The sequence below is a fragment of the Mustelus asterias genome, chromosome 5, assembly GCF_964213995.1.
Source record: "Mustelus asterias chromosome 5, sMusAst1.hap1.1, whole genome shotgun sequence".
NCBI classification, from domain to species: Eukaryota; Metazoa; Chordata; class Chondrichthyes; order Carcharhiniformes; family Triakidae; genus Mustelus; species Mustelus asterias.
Window position 1 is genome coordinate 104,234,399 of NC_135805.1, and position 12,225 is coordinate 104,246,623.

Genomic DNA, 12,225 nt, shown 5'->3' on the forward strand with positions numbered 1-12,225 from the left:
AACTCATCTTCTACAGGGACTGAACATGTACCATCAGCATTATTGAACGTCACACTAACTCATTATTCCTCTGAAACAAGCAGCAGTTTCTGGAGTCTGTACATGTGTCGTTAAACATAGAAATTTGGACATCGCTGTCAGTGATTCATGATAGGTGCACTGTTAAATTCACCCTAGACTGCAATCAGGAAGAAATTACTGAACTGATGACAGTTTTTAATAATATTTAATAATCTTGCTGTGAAAACCCTTGAAAAAGTTATACTTTGTTCAATACTGCTTAATTGGGTTTTTGAACTTTGTGCTACATTCAAAATTACTGCTGTAAACCTTCTCTGGCCCTGTAAAGTTAATTTTATGTTTTTGGAATATCAAATTTCTCCTTTATCAATTAAAATATTATCATGGGTGGGATTTTCCAGGCACGCTCGCCCCAAAACCAGAAAATCCCAACCGGGGTCAACGGAACTTTGCATGGTCCACCGTGCCCGCACCCCCCGGCTATGATTCCCATGGTGGGCGGGATGGGAAAATTCCCTCTTATAGCTTCCACTTTATTTGATGCTCTGTAAAATTTAATTAAAACTGCAGGATAATCAAAGAATTTTACTTTCTGGTCTACGGTCTGTGAGAATACTTAAATATGATTGACTTCCTCTGTTTGATGCCATCATTGTTGCCGGACGCCTGGAGATTCTTTTGACTTGTACCAGATTCCATCTGACCTCAAGAAAGGGGAAATCTACATCACAGAGATTGCTAGATTTTTTTGGGTAGTATTCTAGGAGGGCAATAGTATGTGCTATTGCTTCGCTGCTGATGGTAAAATCTGGATCTATTTGTTCAGATGATAACACATTGTTGTCTCACTTTTTCAGACCTTTCCAACTTTGATCTACAAACTAATTTGATTGGTGTGGCGCCAAAATCACATTCATGGGTTCTTGAAGTAACTCTAAATGAAGGCCAAGGATATTTATATAATGCAGCAAATGAACCTTGGGATTGAACTGGATGCTCTACCGTAACAAATGATTCTCACATTGAAAACAAATGAAGTATAAACAAGAACGGCTGAAGAAAACTACAGATTGAGTGGGAATAAAAGTCAACTTAAATCAGTGAGGTCAACATGCTTAGAAACTACTGTAACTTCAAAGCAATTAACTAGCTAAGGAAGCAAATACAAGAAAATATTAAACTAAAATATACTGAAGAAGAGTAGTCAAAAGACCATATGAACACAATTTTAATTTACAAAAGTAACAAGAATGGTATACTGAATTTCAAATAAATGTCAAAACTGTAAATACTTAACATCATGATGCAACCACTAAATAAAACACATTACTCAGAACACCAGCGGTAATTCATTTTCTTTCTCCTTTTGGTTTTCCTACCCCATTTTTCAACTAAGCAGGCAATGACATGAATGGTAATGGTATGCAACAACTGCAAGGCCAAATATGAGTGCTGGGTTGGAAATTCTAGCTCCATATAGTATTAAACATTGCTTCATTGATGCCTGACACAATAATATCATCCTAGCCTTAATTTTGTTTTGCATTAAGACATGACCCACTTCTTAGGGTAGGGAACTGTGACGACATGGTTAAGGTTATTTATTCATGTAAGTCACACAACCATTCCTCGACAAAAAGTATGCTTATTTTAAGATATCCAAGGATTAACAATTATGTTTTGACAATTTCTTTCCCTCTTCTGGAACAGCACTCCATGTGGGAAGCACATCTGGAGTAATAAAAAGGAGACCTTTCATTTAATAAACAACAGAAGAGATGTGAAATGGAAAATAATAACTACCAATGCAAAAGGACTTCAGTAAACATCCACATTGTAATTGCAATCTTGGTAATGACCAGCAGCAGAATTATAGGTAACTGCAACAATGAGTAATGTCACAAAAACTGATCGTAATTGTGATTAACAGTAAAGTCGCTGTCAGGTAACATCACATTAATCTAAAACACAAGGATACAAGGTGGTAATTACATCACCATCAGGGGTATTACTATTCAGAGCAGTTGTGTTTTCTTTTCTCATCTCATGATCTCCTGTGCATTATAGCCCAGAGATATCTCTAATTTCCAAACAGCAGGGACTATAGTGGGAAGACAATGGGAAAGTCATAGATTTCATTGATTTTAAAAGGACCTTCCAGCAACCAATGATTAATCTTATTTTATAAAAAGTCTGATTCACAGAGAAAGAACCATGAAAATTAGAAATCCTTATCAAAACAATCACAGCCACATTCATAAAATTGACCCCATTGATTTGATCTTCTCTGAACTGACAGTAATTCTGAGCAGACTTTTCTCTCAGTGCAGTTAACCTTTGTATTAAAGTGGTGCCATCAGCAAAGGAAACAATGGTATTTGTAATTGCATGCACCAAGTCATCAATGAAATGCAGATACAAATGCTCCTCCCCTTGTTTTATGAAACAAAGATCCTCTTCCCCTAATTACATTGTTGCATCCTGTTAAAATCTCAACAACTACAGCTTCAGAAGCATGCTTCTCTGTAAAGTAAAAATGTTGCAACCTGCCAAATGCTCCATAAAATGTAATTGGCTGCTATTTTAATTTAAGAAGCTGCTCGCTCCATTTCTGGACAATTTGATGAGCATTTTGTTTCAACTGTTCATTGCTTTGGAGCCTAACCAGTGACCAATCTAGAGTTACAGCTGAGATTTGGTGCAATTTCTCATTTAGTATTTGTTTCTAGTAACCCCAAAGTGCATGACAGAAGGGTGGTATTTGTCGGCAATTGCTGGTTTGTCTTTGTTTTCCAATAAGACATGATAACGTCACTAGAAAGACAGTTATAATAAATGAGACATGGAATCAACTTGTTCTTCCAATAGGACTCAGAACACGAGCATCCACATCAATAAGAACATTAATTTTTGGGGGGAACAAGGTTTTTGAGCAACATTCTTAATTTTGGGCTCGATCTTAATTAGACTGGCTAGATTGCTGCACCTCAATGGAATTTTAACTTCAGGCTGTTGCTTTCCTATATTGACACAATTGCTTTTTTTTTATTCATTCATAGGATGTAGACGTTGTTTGACTAGGCCAGCATTTATTGCCAATCCTTAATTATCCTTGAGAAGCTAATGGCAAACCACCTTCTTAACAACCAAGTGGCTTTTCAGGCAGTCTCAAAGTGAGTAAAGAGTCAATTGCATTCCTGAGAGTCTGAAGTCACATATAAGCCCAGGTAAGGCAGTAGATTTCCTTCCCCAAAAATGTATTAGTGAACATGTTATGACAATCTGGTAGTTTCATGGTCACCATTTCTGAAACTAGCTTTTTCATCCATATTTATTTAAATAATTTAATTTCAATTTCCCTGCTGTCATTATAGAAATAGATTTCATCTCTCCAGGTACTTAGCCTCAGCCTCTGGATTACTTGCCCAGTAACAAAACACTGTGCGTCAATGCAGCAAAAAGCAAAGGTCTGATGCAGATTTATTTTCCTTCCTAACCTAACATTGATACCAACCATAGTCCTCCATTGCTACCTCAGCTGCCATCTCTGCAAAGGCCAGAATGTGGTGGTCTATTTGGTTCTGTACAACATATACAGTCCTATTACTAACTCATCATTCACGAAATAATTTATAACAAGCAAGAGTTTCAAAATTGTATGTTCATTGTCCAATGTGGCACATGGCATGTCCAATGCAATCTTATCATTGAGGATATTGAAGTGTTCAAAAAAATGCGGTTTAGCTAGAAACTTATGACAAAAGCTATGTTGAGTAACGTGATGTATAAATTGTCAGGTGTTATAATTTGTTGCATAAACATTAACTATCATTTGTCAATGATTTAGCAAACAAGTAATTCAGTAGTGAGCTTCCAGCTTAGCCTCACAATGGCTATACTGAGTAAGATCATTTCAAACTGGTATTGGCCAGATTCTTGGTGAATTTAGTTTACTCTGGTGATTAGCAGCTAACTCTGCCATAGATCGGCTTTGGAGTATCACATGAACAGGCTCAGTTGTGATGTTCAATACTTGTGGACACTCATGAAGATTCACATAGCTAATGAGCACTTGGGTGAGGTACAAGAAGTCAAGTGAGACTTGGGAATATATTCCAGAAAAGAGTCAGTATTTTCACAAGAGAAAGGACAGGAAAACATTGGCAGGAAAAGCTGTAAAAAAATCTCAAGTTGTTGAAAATTGTACTTAAAGATCACATTTAAAATATTTAAAAATCATGAATTCTTATTCCATTGAAGATAGAACTTGATGTTAATATTCTCACATAAACAATGAGGTGCCAATAACTAAGCATTATAACAAATAGCAATTTATTCCCATTCAACAAAAATATTAAATGTGGGCACTTAACACCAATACAAAGCGATATCATATTCAGTGAGTCAGTCACTGTTGCTATGGTGCACTGCTAAGTACCAAGCGACCCAATGATATACCAGGTCACAGGCATTTTTACATGGCATCTTCTTCTTTTATAATCATCTTACTCACTTTTGCTTCATTGTGATGTTTATTGAAAAAAACGAAATCTTAGAATAGAAATTATTTGGACTGGAGAATCCATCTTAATAGGATATGCACATCAAAAATATTCTTGCTTGGAAAAAGAAAATGAAAACTTGTCTTCCAATATGTGTTTGACAACTCGAGATGCTGGGATTATTTTCAATGGAGCAAAGAAAGCTAAGTGGGGATTTTTTTTAAAAATGAGAGTTTTGATGGTGAGTAGGAAAAGACTGCTGTTGAGGGGAATGAACTCTCTGGGGGAAGCAGCAGCAGCCAAATTCATTGCACCATGGTTGGTTCTGCTGCAGAGGGGAGGGGTAAAAAGTGTGCCAGTGCAATAGTTATAGGGGATTCAATTGTAAGGGGAATAGATAGGCGTTTCTGTGGCCACAAATGAGACTCCAGAATGGTACGTTGCCTCCCTGATGCTAGGTCAAGGATGTCTCGGAGAGGCTGCAGGACATTCTGAAGGGGGAGGGCAAAGTGATTGTAGTACACATTGCTACAAGCGACATAAAATGGTAAAAAAGGGGATGAGGTCCTAAAAGCAGAATACAGAGAGCTAGGAAGAAAGTTAAGAAATCGGACCTCAAAGGTAGTGATCTCAGGATTACCGGTGCCACGTGCTAGTCAGACTAGAAATGACAGGATATAACGGATAAATACGTGACTGAAGAGATGGTGCCAGGAGGAGGGTTTCAGATTCCTGGGACATTGGGACCGGTTCTGGGGGAGGTGGGACCTGTACAAATTGGATGGGTTACACTTGGGTAGGACTGGGACTGATGTCCTAGGGGGAGTGTTTGCTAGAGCGGTTGGGGAGGGTTTAACTAATATGTTGCGGGGATGGGAACCTATGTAAGGAGTCAGAGAAGGAGGGAGCAAGGACAAAAACAAAAGGTAGAAACAGGAATAAGAAAAGTGATAGGCAGAGAAACCAAGGACAAAGTTCAAACAGGGATATAGAGAAAAATACTGAGATCAAGACAAACAATGTTAAAAAGACAAGCTTAAAGGCTCTGTACCTTAATGCGTGGAGCATTTGCAATAAAGTGAATGAACTCATCGCGCAGATAGATATAAACGGATACAATATAATTGGGATTATGGAGACATGGCTGCAAGGTGACCAGGGATGGAATTGAATGTCCCAGGGCATTTTAGGAAAAGGTGGTGGAGTGGCATTGCTGGTTAAAGAGGAAATTAACACAATAGTGAGAAAGGATATTGGCTCTGACAATGCGGAGTCTGTATGTAGAGTTGAGAAATACCAAGGGGCAAAAAACATTAGTGGGTGTCATATATAGACCCCCAAACTGCAGTGGTGATGTTGGGAATGGCATTAAACATGAAATTAATGATGCATGTGATAAGGAAATATCGATGATCATGGGTAATTTTAATCTGCACATAGATTGGGCAAATCAAATTCGCCACAATGCCGTAGAGGAGGAATTCTTGGGAGTGTATATGAGATAGTTTTCTTGACCAATACATGGAGGAACCAACTAGAGAGCAGGCTATCTTAGACTGGGTACTGTGTAATGAGAAGGGAATCATTGCCAATCTAGCCAATCTAGCTGTATGAGACTCCTTGGGGATGAGTGACCATAACATGATAGAATTTTTTATCAAGATGGAGAGTGAAGTTGTTGATTCGGAGACTAGGGTGCTGAATCTTCATAAAGGAAACCATGACGATATGAGGCGTGAGTTGGCCTTGATAGATTGGGGAGAGTTACTTAAAGGGATGACAGTGGATAGACAATGGCAAACATTCAAGGAATGCATGGGGGAACTGCAGCAACTGTTTATTCCTGTCTGGCACAAAAGCAAAATGGGTAAGAGGGCCAATCCATGGCTTACAAAGGAAAGTAGAGAGAGTATCCAATCTAAGGAAGAAGCATACAAATTGGTCAAGAAAAATAATAGGTCTGAGGATTGGAAGCAGTTTAGAATTCAGCAAAGAAGGACCAAGGGATTGATTAAGAAGGGGAAAATACAGTACAAAAGTAAGCTTGCAGGAAACATAAAGACTGACACTAAGAGTTTCTATAGATACGTGAAGAGAAAGAGATTGGTGAAGACAAATGTAGGTCCCCTACAGACAGAAACGGGGGAATGTATAATAGGGGACAAAGAAATGGTTGAGCAACTGAATACACACTTTGGTTCTGTCTTCACAAAAGAGGACACAAATCAAATGCCAGATATGTTGGAGAATGCAAGATTTAGTGAGATGGAAGAACTGAGGGAGATCAATATTAGTAGAGAAATTGTATTGGGAAAGTTGATGGGATTGAAGGCGGATAAATCCCCAGGGTCTGATAATCTACATTCCAGAGTACTTAAGGAAGTGGCTCTCGAAATAGTGGATTCTATAGACTCTGGAACAGACCCTGTAGATTGGAGGGTAGCGAATGTCACTCCAATATTCAAAAAGGGAGGTAGAAAGAAAACAGGGAATTATAGAACAGTAAGCTTAACATCGGTAGTGGGGAAAATTCTCGAATCTATTATCAAGGACTTTATAGCAGAGCATTTAGAAAGCAGTGGCAGGGTCAGACAGAGTCAGCCTGGGTTTATGAAGGGGAAGTCATGCTCGACAAATCTGTTGGAATTATTTGAAGACGTAACTAGTAGAGTTGACAAGGGGGAACCAGTAGATGTGGTATATTTGGACTTTCAGAAAGCGTTTGACAAAGTCCTGCACAACTGATTATCGTGCAAGATTAAAGCGCATGGAATTGGAGGAAGTGTATTGAGATGGATAGAAAACTGGTTGGCAGAGAGGAAACAAAGAGTAGGAATTAATGGGTGCTCTTCAAATTGGCAGGCAGTAACTAGTGGGGTGCCACAAGGATCGGTTCTAGGATCCCAGCTATTCACAATATATATTAATGATTTGGATGAGGGAACAAAATGTAACATCTCGAAGTTTGCAGATGATACCAAGTTGGGTGGGAGAGTGAACTGTGACAAGGATGCAGAGATCCTTCAGAATGATCTGGACACATTGGGTGAATGGGCTAATCAATGGCAGATGCAGTATAATTTGGATAAGTGTGAGGTTATTCACTTTGGAAGCAAAAACAAGGCAGATTACTACCTGAATGGCTGTAAATTGGGAGAGGGGAGTGTGCAGCGGGACCTGGGTGCCCTTGTGCACCAGTCACTGAAGGTAAGCATGCAGCAACAGCAGGTGGTAAAGAAGGCAAATGGCATGTTGGCCTTCATTGTGGGAGGTTTTGAGTACAGGAGCAGAGATGTGTTGTTGCAACTATACAGGGCCTTGGAAAGACCACACCTAGAGTATTGTGTGCAGTTTTGGTCTTCTTTTCTGAGGGAGGATGTTCTTGCTCTCGAGGGAGTGCAGTGAAAGTTTACCAGGCTGATTCCAGGGATGGCAGGATGATGTATGAGGAGAGATTGACTAGGTTAGGATTGTTTGTTTTCGCTGGAGTTCAGACAAATGAGTGGGGATCTCATAGAAACTTACAAAATTCTAACAGGTCTAGACAGGATAGATGCAGGGAGGATGTTCCCGATGGTGGGGGAGTCCAAAACCAGCAGTCACAGTTTGAGGATTCAGAGTAGACCATTTATGACGGAGGTGAGGAAACATTTCTTCACCCAAAGAGTGGTGAGCCTGTGGAATTCATTACCACAGGAAGTAGTTGATGCCAAAATACTGAATGCATTCAAGAGGCAGCTGGATATGGCACTTGGGGCAAATGGGATCAAAGGTTATGGGGGAAAAAGCAGAATTAGGCTATTGAGTTGGATGATCAACCATGATCTTAATGAATGGCGGAGCAGGTTCGAAGGGCCAAATGGCCGCCTGCTGCTCCTATCTTCTATGTTTCTATGTTTCAATGACTATTTCCTTTGCTAGGTAGTCTGAGGATAGATCATCAATTAAAAAATGTCATGAAGAGTGAGCAGAGAGATTTTTTAAAATTACCTTCAGATGGCTGTTGGTGCAGGGGTGCATTGCATGGGCAACATTGAAACCAAGATCATTGCACTTTTCAAAGAAAAATGAGTAAATATTTGAAGCAGAACAATATGGAGTTAAAGGTGGGAGGGCAGTTCAGTAAGATTTCTCTACCTAAGCAAAGACAGAGACATAATTGACTATACCACTGTTGTTGATACATTTCAAACCCATTCATTTGAGCTAAACTGTTTATAATAACTTACTGAGTGCCCACATAGGGTGCACTGTTTGCTCAAAATATTTAAAGAATCAAAGAAGAAAATATATTTTAATGTAAATAATTGGTTTCTACTAAAAAAACACTTGTAACCTGTTCAATAATAGCTTTAATTTTAAAGTAATACGTTTAAAAGGCGCTAACTAAAATTCTAGGATATACATTTAAATGGTGCAAACTAAAATTCAAGGATATACATTTAAATGGTGCAAACTAAAATTCTAGGATATACATTTAAATGGTGCAAACTAAAATTCTAGGATATACATTTAAATGGTGCAAACTAAAATTCAAGGATATACATTTAAATGGTGCAAACTAAAATTCAGTTGCACTTGTCAACATTCCTCAGATCATACAGGCGATATTAGCCAGGTAATATTGTCAAATTACTGTACTTAAAATCCTCCAAAATATTCATCAGAACGTTTGCAGTCAGTATCTTCTTTCATGTCACCATGAAATTCAAATGTTACCACAAAGAAGAAGACAATAGCTGTGCTTCTCAGGACATTAATTGCCATTCCGGGAAATGGGGCAAGTTTGGCAAAACCAAGCACGTGGAAGAAATGTGTTGCCAAAAATCAATCTAGGAATGATTTTGCAAGTTCTATTCCAATTTATAAGGGGGATTAGTGCTTCAGACGTTGTAAAATAAATCAACGCCTGAAGGTGCTTCGCTCCAAAAGTTTGCCAAGAATGCTCGAAATTCTCCAGTCTGTTAGAAGTCAGCAGAAACAATGCCAATAGAGAGCTTTATTTTCTCCACAATCTTCGACAAAGCATTATCACTTGCAACTTGAAATATTATGCCCATTGCTGATGTGCTGGTCATGAGTATATGTGACAATTTTTATTTACAAATCACGGATTAGAATGACTAACAACATTTCGGGGTCGGTATGAACATTTGTAGATAACAAAAAAATTAAATCGGAAACTCGTGTACCAAATAAGTTTGCATGTTATGGGATTCACTCCTTTAAACTGGTGAAAAGGTACTCGACTCCGAGTATTTTAGGTTGCAAAGTGTACTCACATAGCTTCAGACAAGATGTAGAAAGGTTATTTAATTCAAGAGGTATCAAGAGAGTTCCTGAAAAGAGAATCGATCGGGGGTTTAAATGTTCCCAATCTCGAGGTTATTTTGTTCATTCAAGGAGGAGAGGGATGGGTAGGGAGAGATCCACCAGTAAATGCCTCATCAACACATCGCTTCCAAACTGTGAATCAGCCATCTCGCCCGTCTGGTACCGCGAATAGATTCCACATTTAACATAAATTACAATAATAGCCTTTCAATCCTGAATATCCCACAATAAAACCTTGGCCAATACCGGCCCAAATGAATGCTTTACTTTTTTTTGTCTTTGAGTGGTCAGAAACTTATAAAACAAATAAAGCACAAAATCTTACCGCAAAAACCAAAGAGATGGGAAAATGCAGCAGCTTATTCTGGTGGCACAAATCTCCGGTTTGGCTCCAATCCGGCTTGTCCCGAGTTGTTATTATTTTAGTTTGGAAAACACCAAGCGGGGAGCGATGGACAACAGGCTCACATCGCGCGGCCCGGCGTTGCCTAACTAACTCCCTTCAAACAAACCCAAACGGCACTCGCACTGCCCTGACCCCCTTCCCCACCCCCACAAATACACGTGGTAGAGCCGACGTCGCTCCCTCAAGAGAGCGAATGGGAAAGGGCATTGTTTGGGGGAGGGGGGTTGCTGGCACTTCTTCATTACTGAGTTTTTTTTTGACCCTACGGCTCTTCATTATACCCACACGTTTTAACAATCTGCTTAACACAGTATACAAAGCACAAGGCAGATTGAAATACCGGCTCCCTTTCAAGATTTCGCTGCAATTTATTAGAATATGTCCAAATGATCTGAACATTCTGTGTAAATGTGTTTGAGAAATTGAACGCGAGAAGTAGGGGTTAATGTTAAGGTTGAGTTTTACAGTTTAATAGACTGGGAGATGTGATTGCCTGTGCCTGGAGCTGTGCGAGTCGCCCTCTGCAAAGGACACTCGCGCCCTCTTCCTACAGCCCAGCATCATTGTTGCAATACAAAACTTTGCTCTTCTCAGTATGGGCCCAACTAAAGGAAGAACACACTAACTTTTTTATATATAGTGAGTGCCTTTTATAACCACCGGATGTTCCAAAGCCCTTCACAGCCAATAAAGTGTTTTTTTTAGTACAGTCACTGTTGTAATGCTGGAAAATCTGACAATTTACCCACAGTAAGATCCCCCACAGCAGCATTCAGATGATGATAAGACCATCTGGGTTTTTTTTGATGATTGAGGGATAGATGTTAGCAAGGACAGAGGGGATCTCCCAGATCAACCTCAAATCGGGCTACCATATAATTATGTTCACTTGAGAGACCAATTGGCTTAACATCTCAGCAAAGTACATCACTCCTGGTGTCCTGTACTGAAAGGTTAGTCTAGACTACAGACTCAAGTCTCTAAATTTGGGATTGAACCCTCAATCTTCTGCCACAAGAGGTAAGAATGCTCCTACTTGGCTGGCATCCGATAAATAATGGGACAGGAAAATCTCATTTCACCAACATGGGCATTGAACTGAATCCTAGAAAGGGTGTAGTAGAGATTCATTTATTCGATGTAATGCAGGCAGCACACCAACTTCATGCTGCCTTCTCAGTATTATGAGTGTTCCCTGCAGCCAAGCATTTCCTGCACTGTTCCTTGGTTGCACACTCCAGCAGGGAGCCCAATAGCCTGAGTGGTTAGCAGAACTTAAAGCTAGCCTGCACCTTGAAAAGTCAATGTGCATTGTGACTGGAATGAGGTGGGGCGAAAGTGACTGCCCTTGACATCAAGGCAGCATTTGACCAAGTGTGACATCAAGGAGACTAATAAAATTGAAGTCAGTGAAATCAGAGGGAAAGTTCTCCTGAGGTGATTGCCGCAGGAGTTCCTTAGGGCAGTTCCCTAGGACCAACGATCTTTGGCTGCTCTGTCATAAAATCAGAAGTGGGAATTTTCACAAATTTCACAGTTTTGAGTTCCATCGCGACGCCTCAGATAATGAAGTGGTCCATGCCTACATGTAGCCAGAACCTGGACAACATTTAGGCTTGGGATGGTTAGTGGTAGGTAACATTCACTTCAATCAAGAGTGAGATGATCACCATCTCCAACAAATGGAAATCTAACTATCTCCTCTTGACATTCAAAAGCATTATCATCACATGTTTGAGGGTTACCACTGACCAGAAATGCAACCGAACAGCCACGTATATACGTGGCTACAAGAACAGATCAAAGGCTGGGTATTCCGTGGGAGGTGACTCACTTCTTGACCCTCCAAAACCTTTCCCCCATCTACAAAGCACACTTCAGGAATTTGAAGGAACAAATCTCCACGCACTTGGATGAATTTGGTTCCAATAACATTCAAGAGGTTGGACACTATCCAGGACA

At 39.7% G+C, this 12,225-nt stretch overlaps 1 long non-coding RNA gene across 1 annotated transcript in view; it reads right to left on the reverse strand.

Annotated features, from left to right (window-relative positions):
* The window catches only part of LOC144494150 (uncharacterized), a 95,095-nt gene extending 84,762 nt beyond the window's left edge, over nucleotides 1–10,333 (reverse strand). The window contains exon 1 of the long non-coding RNA XR_013497825.1: nucleotides 10,183–10,333. This is a non-coding gene — a long non-coding RNA (uncharacterized LOC144494150). The remainder of the gene's footprint in view (nucleotides 1–10,182) is intronic.
* Between the last annotated feature and the right edge of the window lie 1,892 nt (nucleotides 10,334–12,225).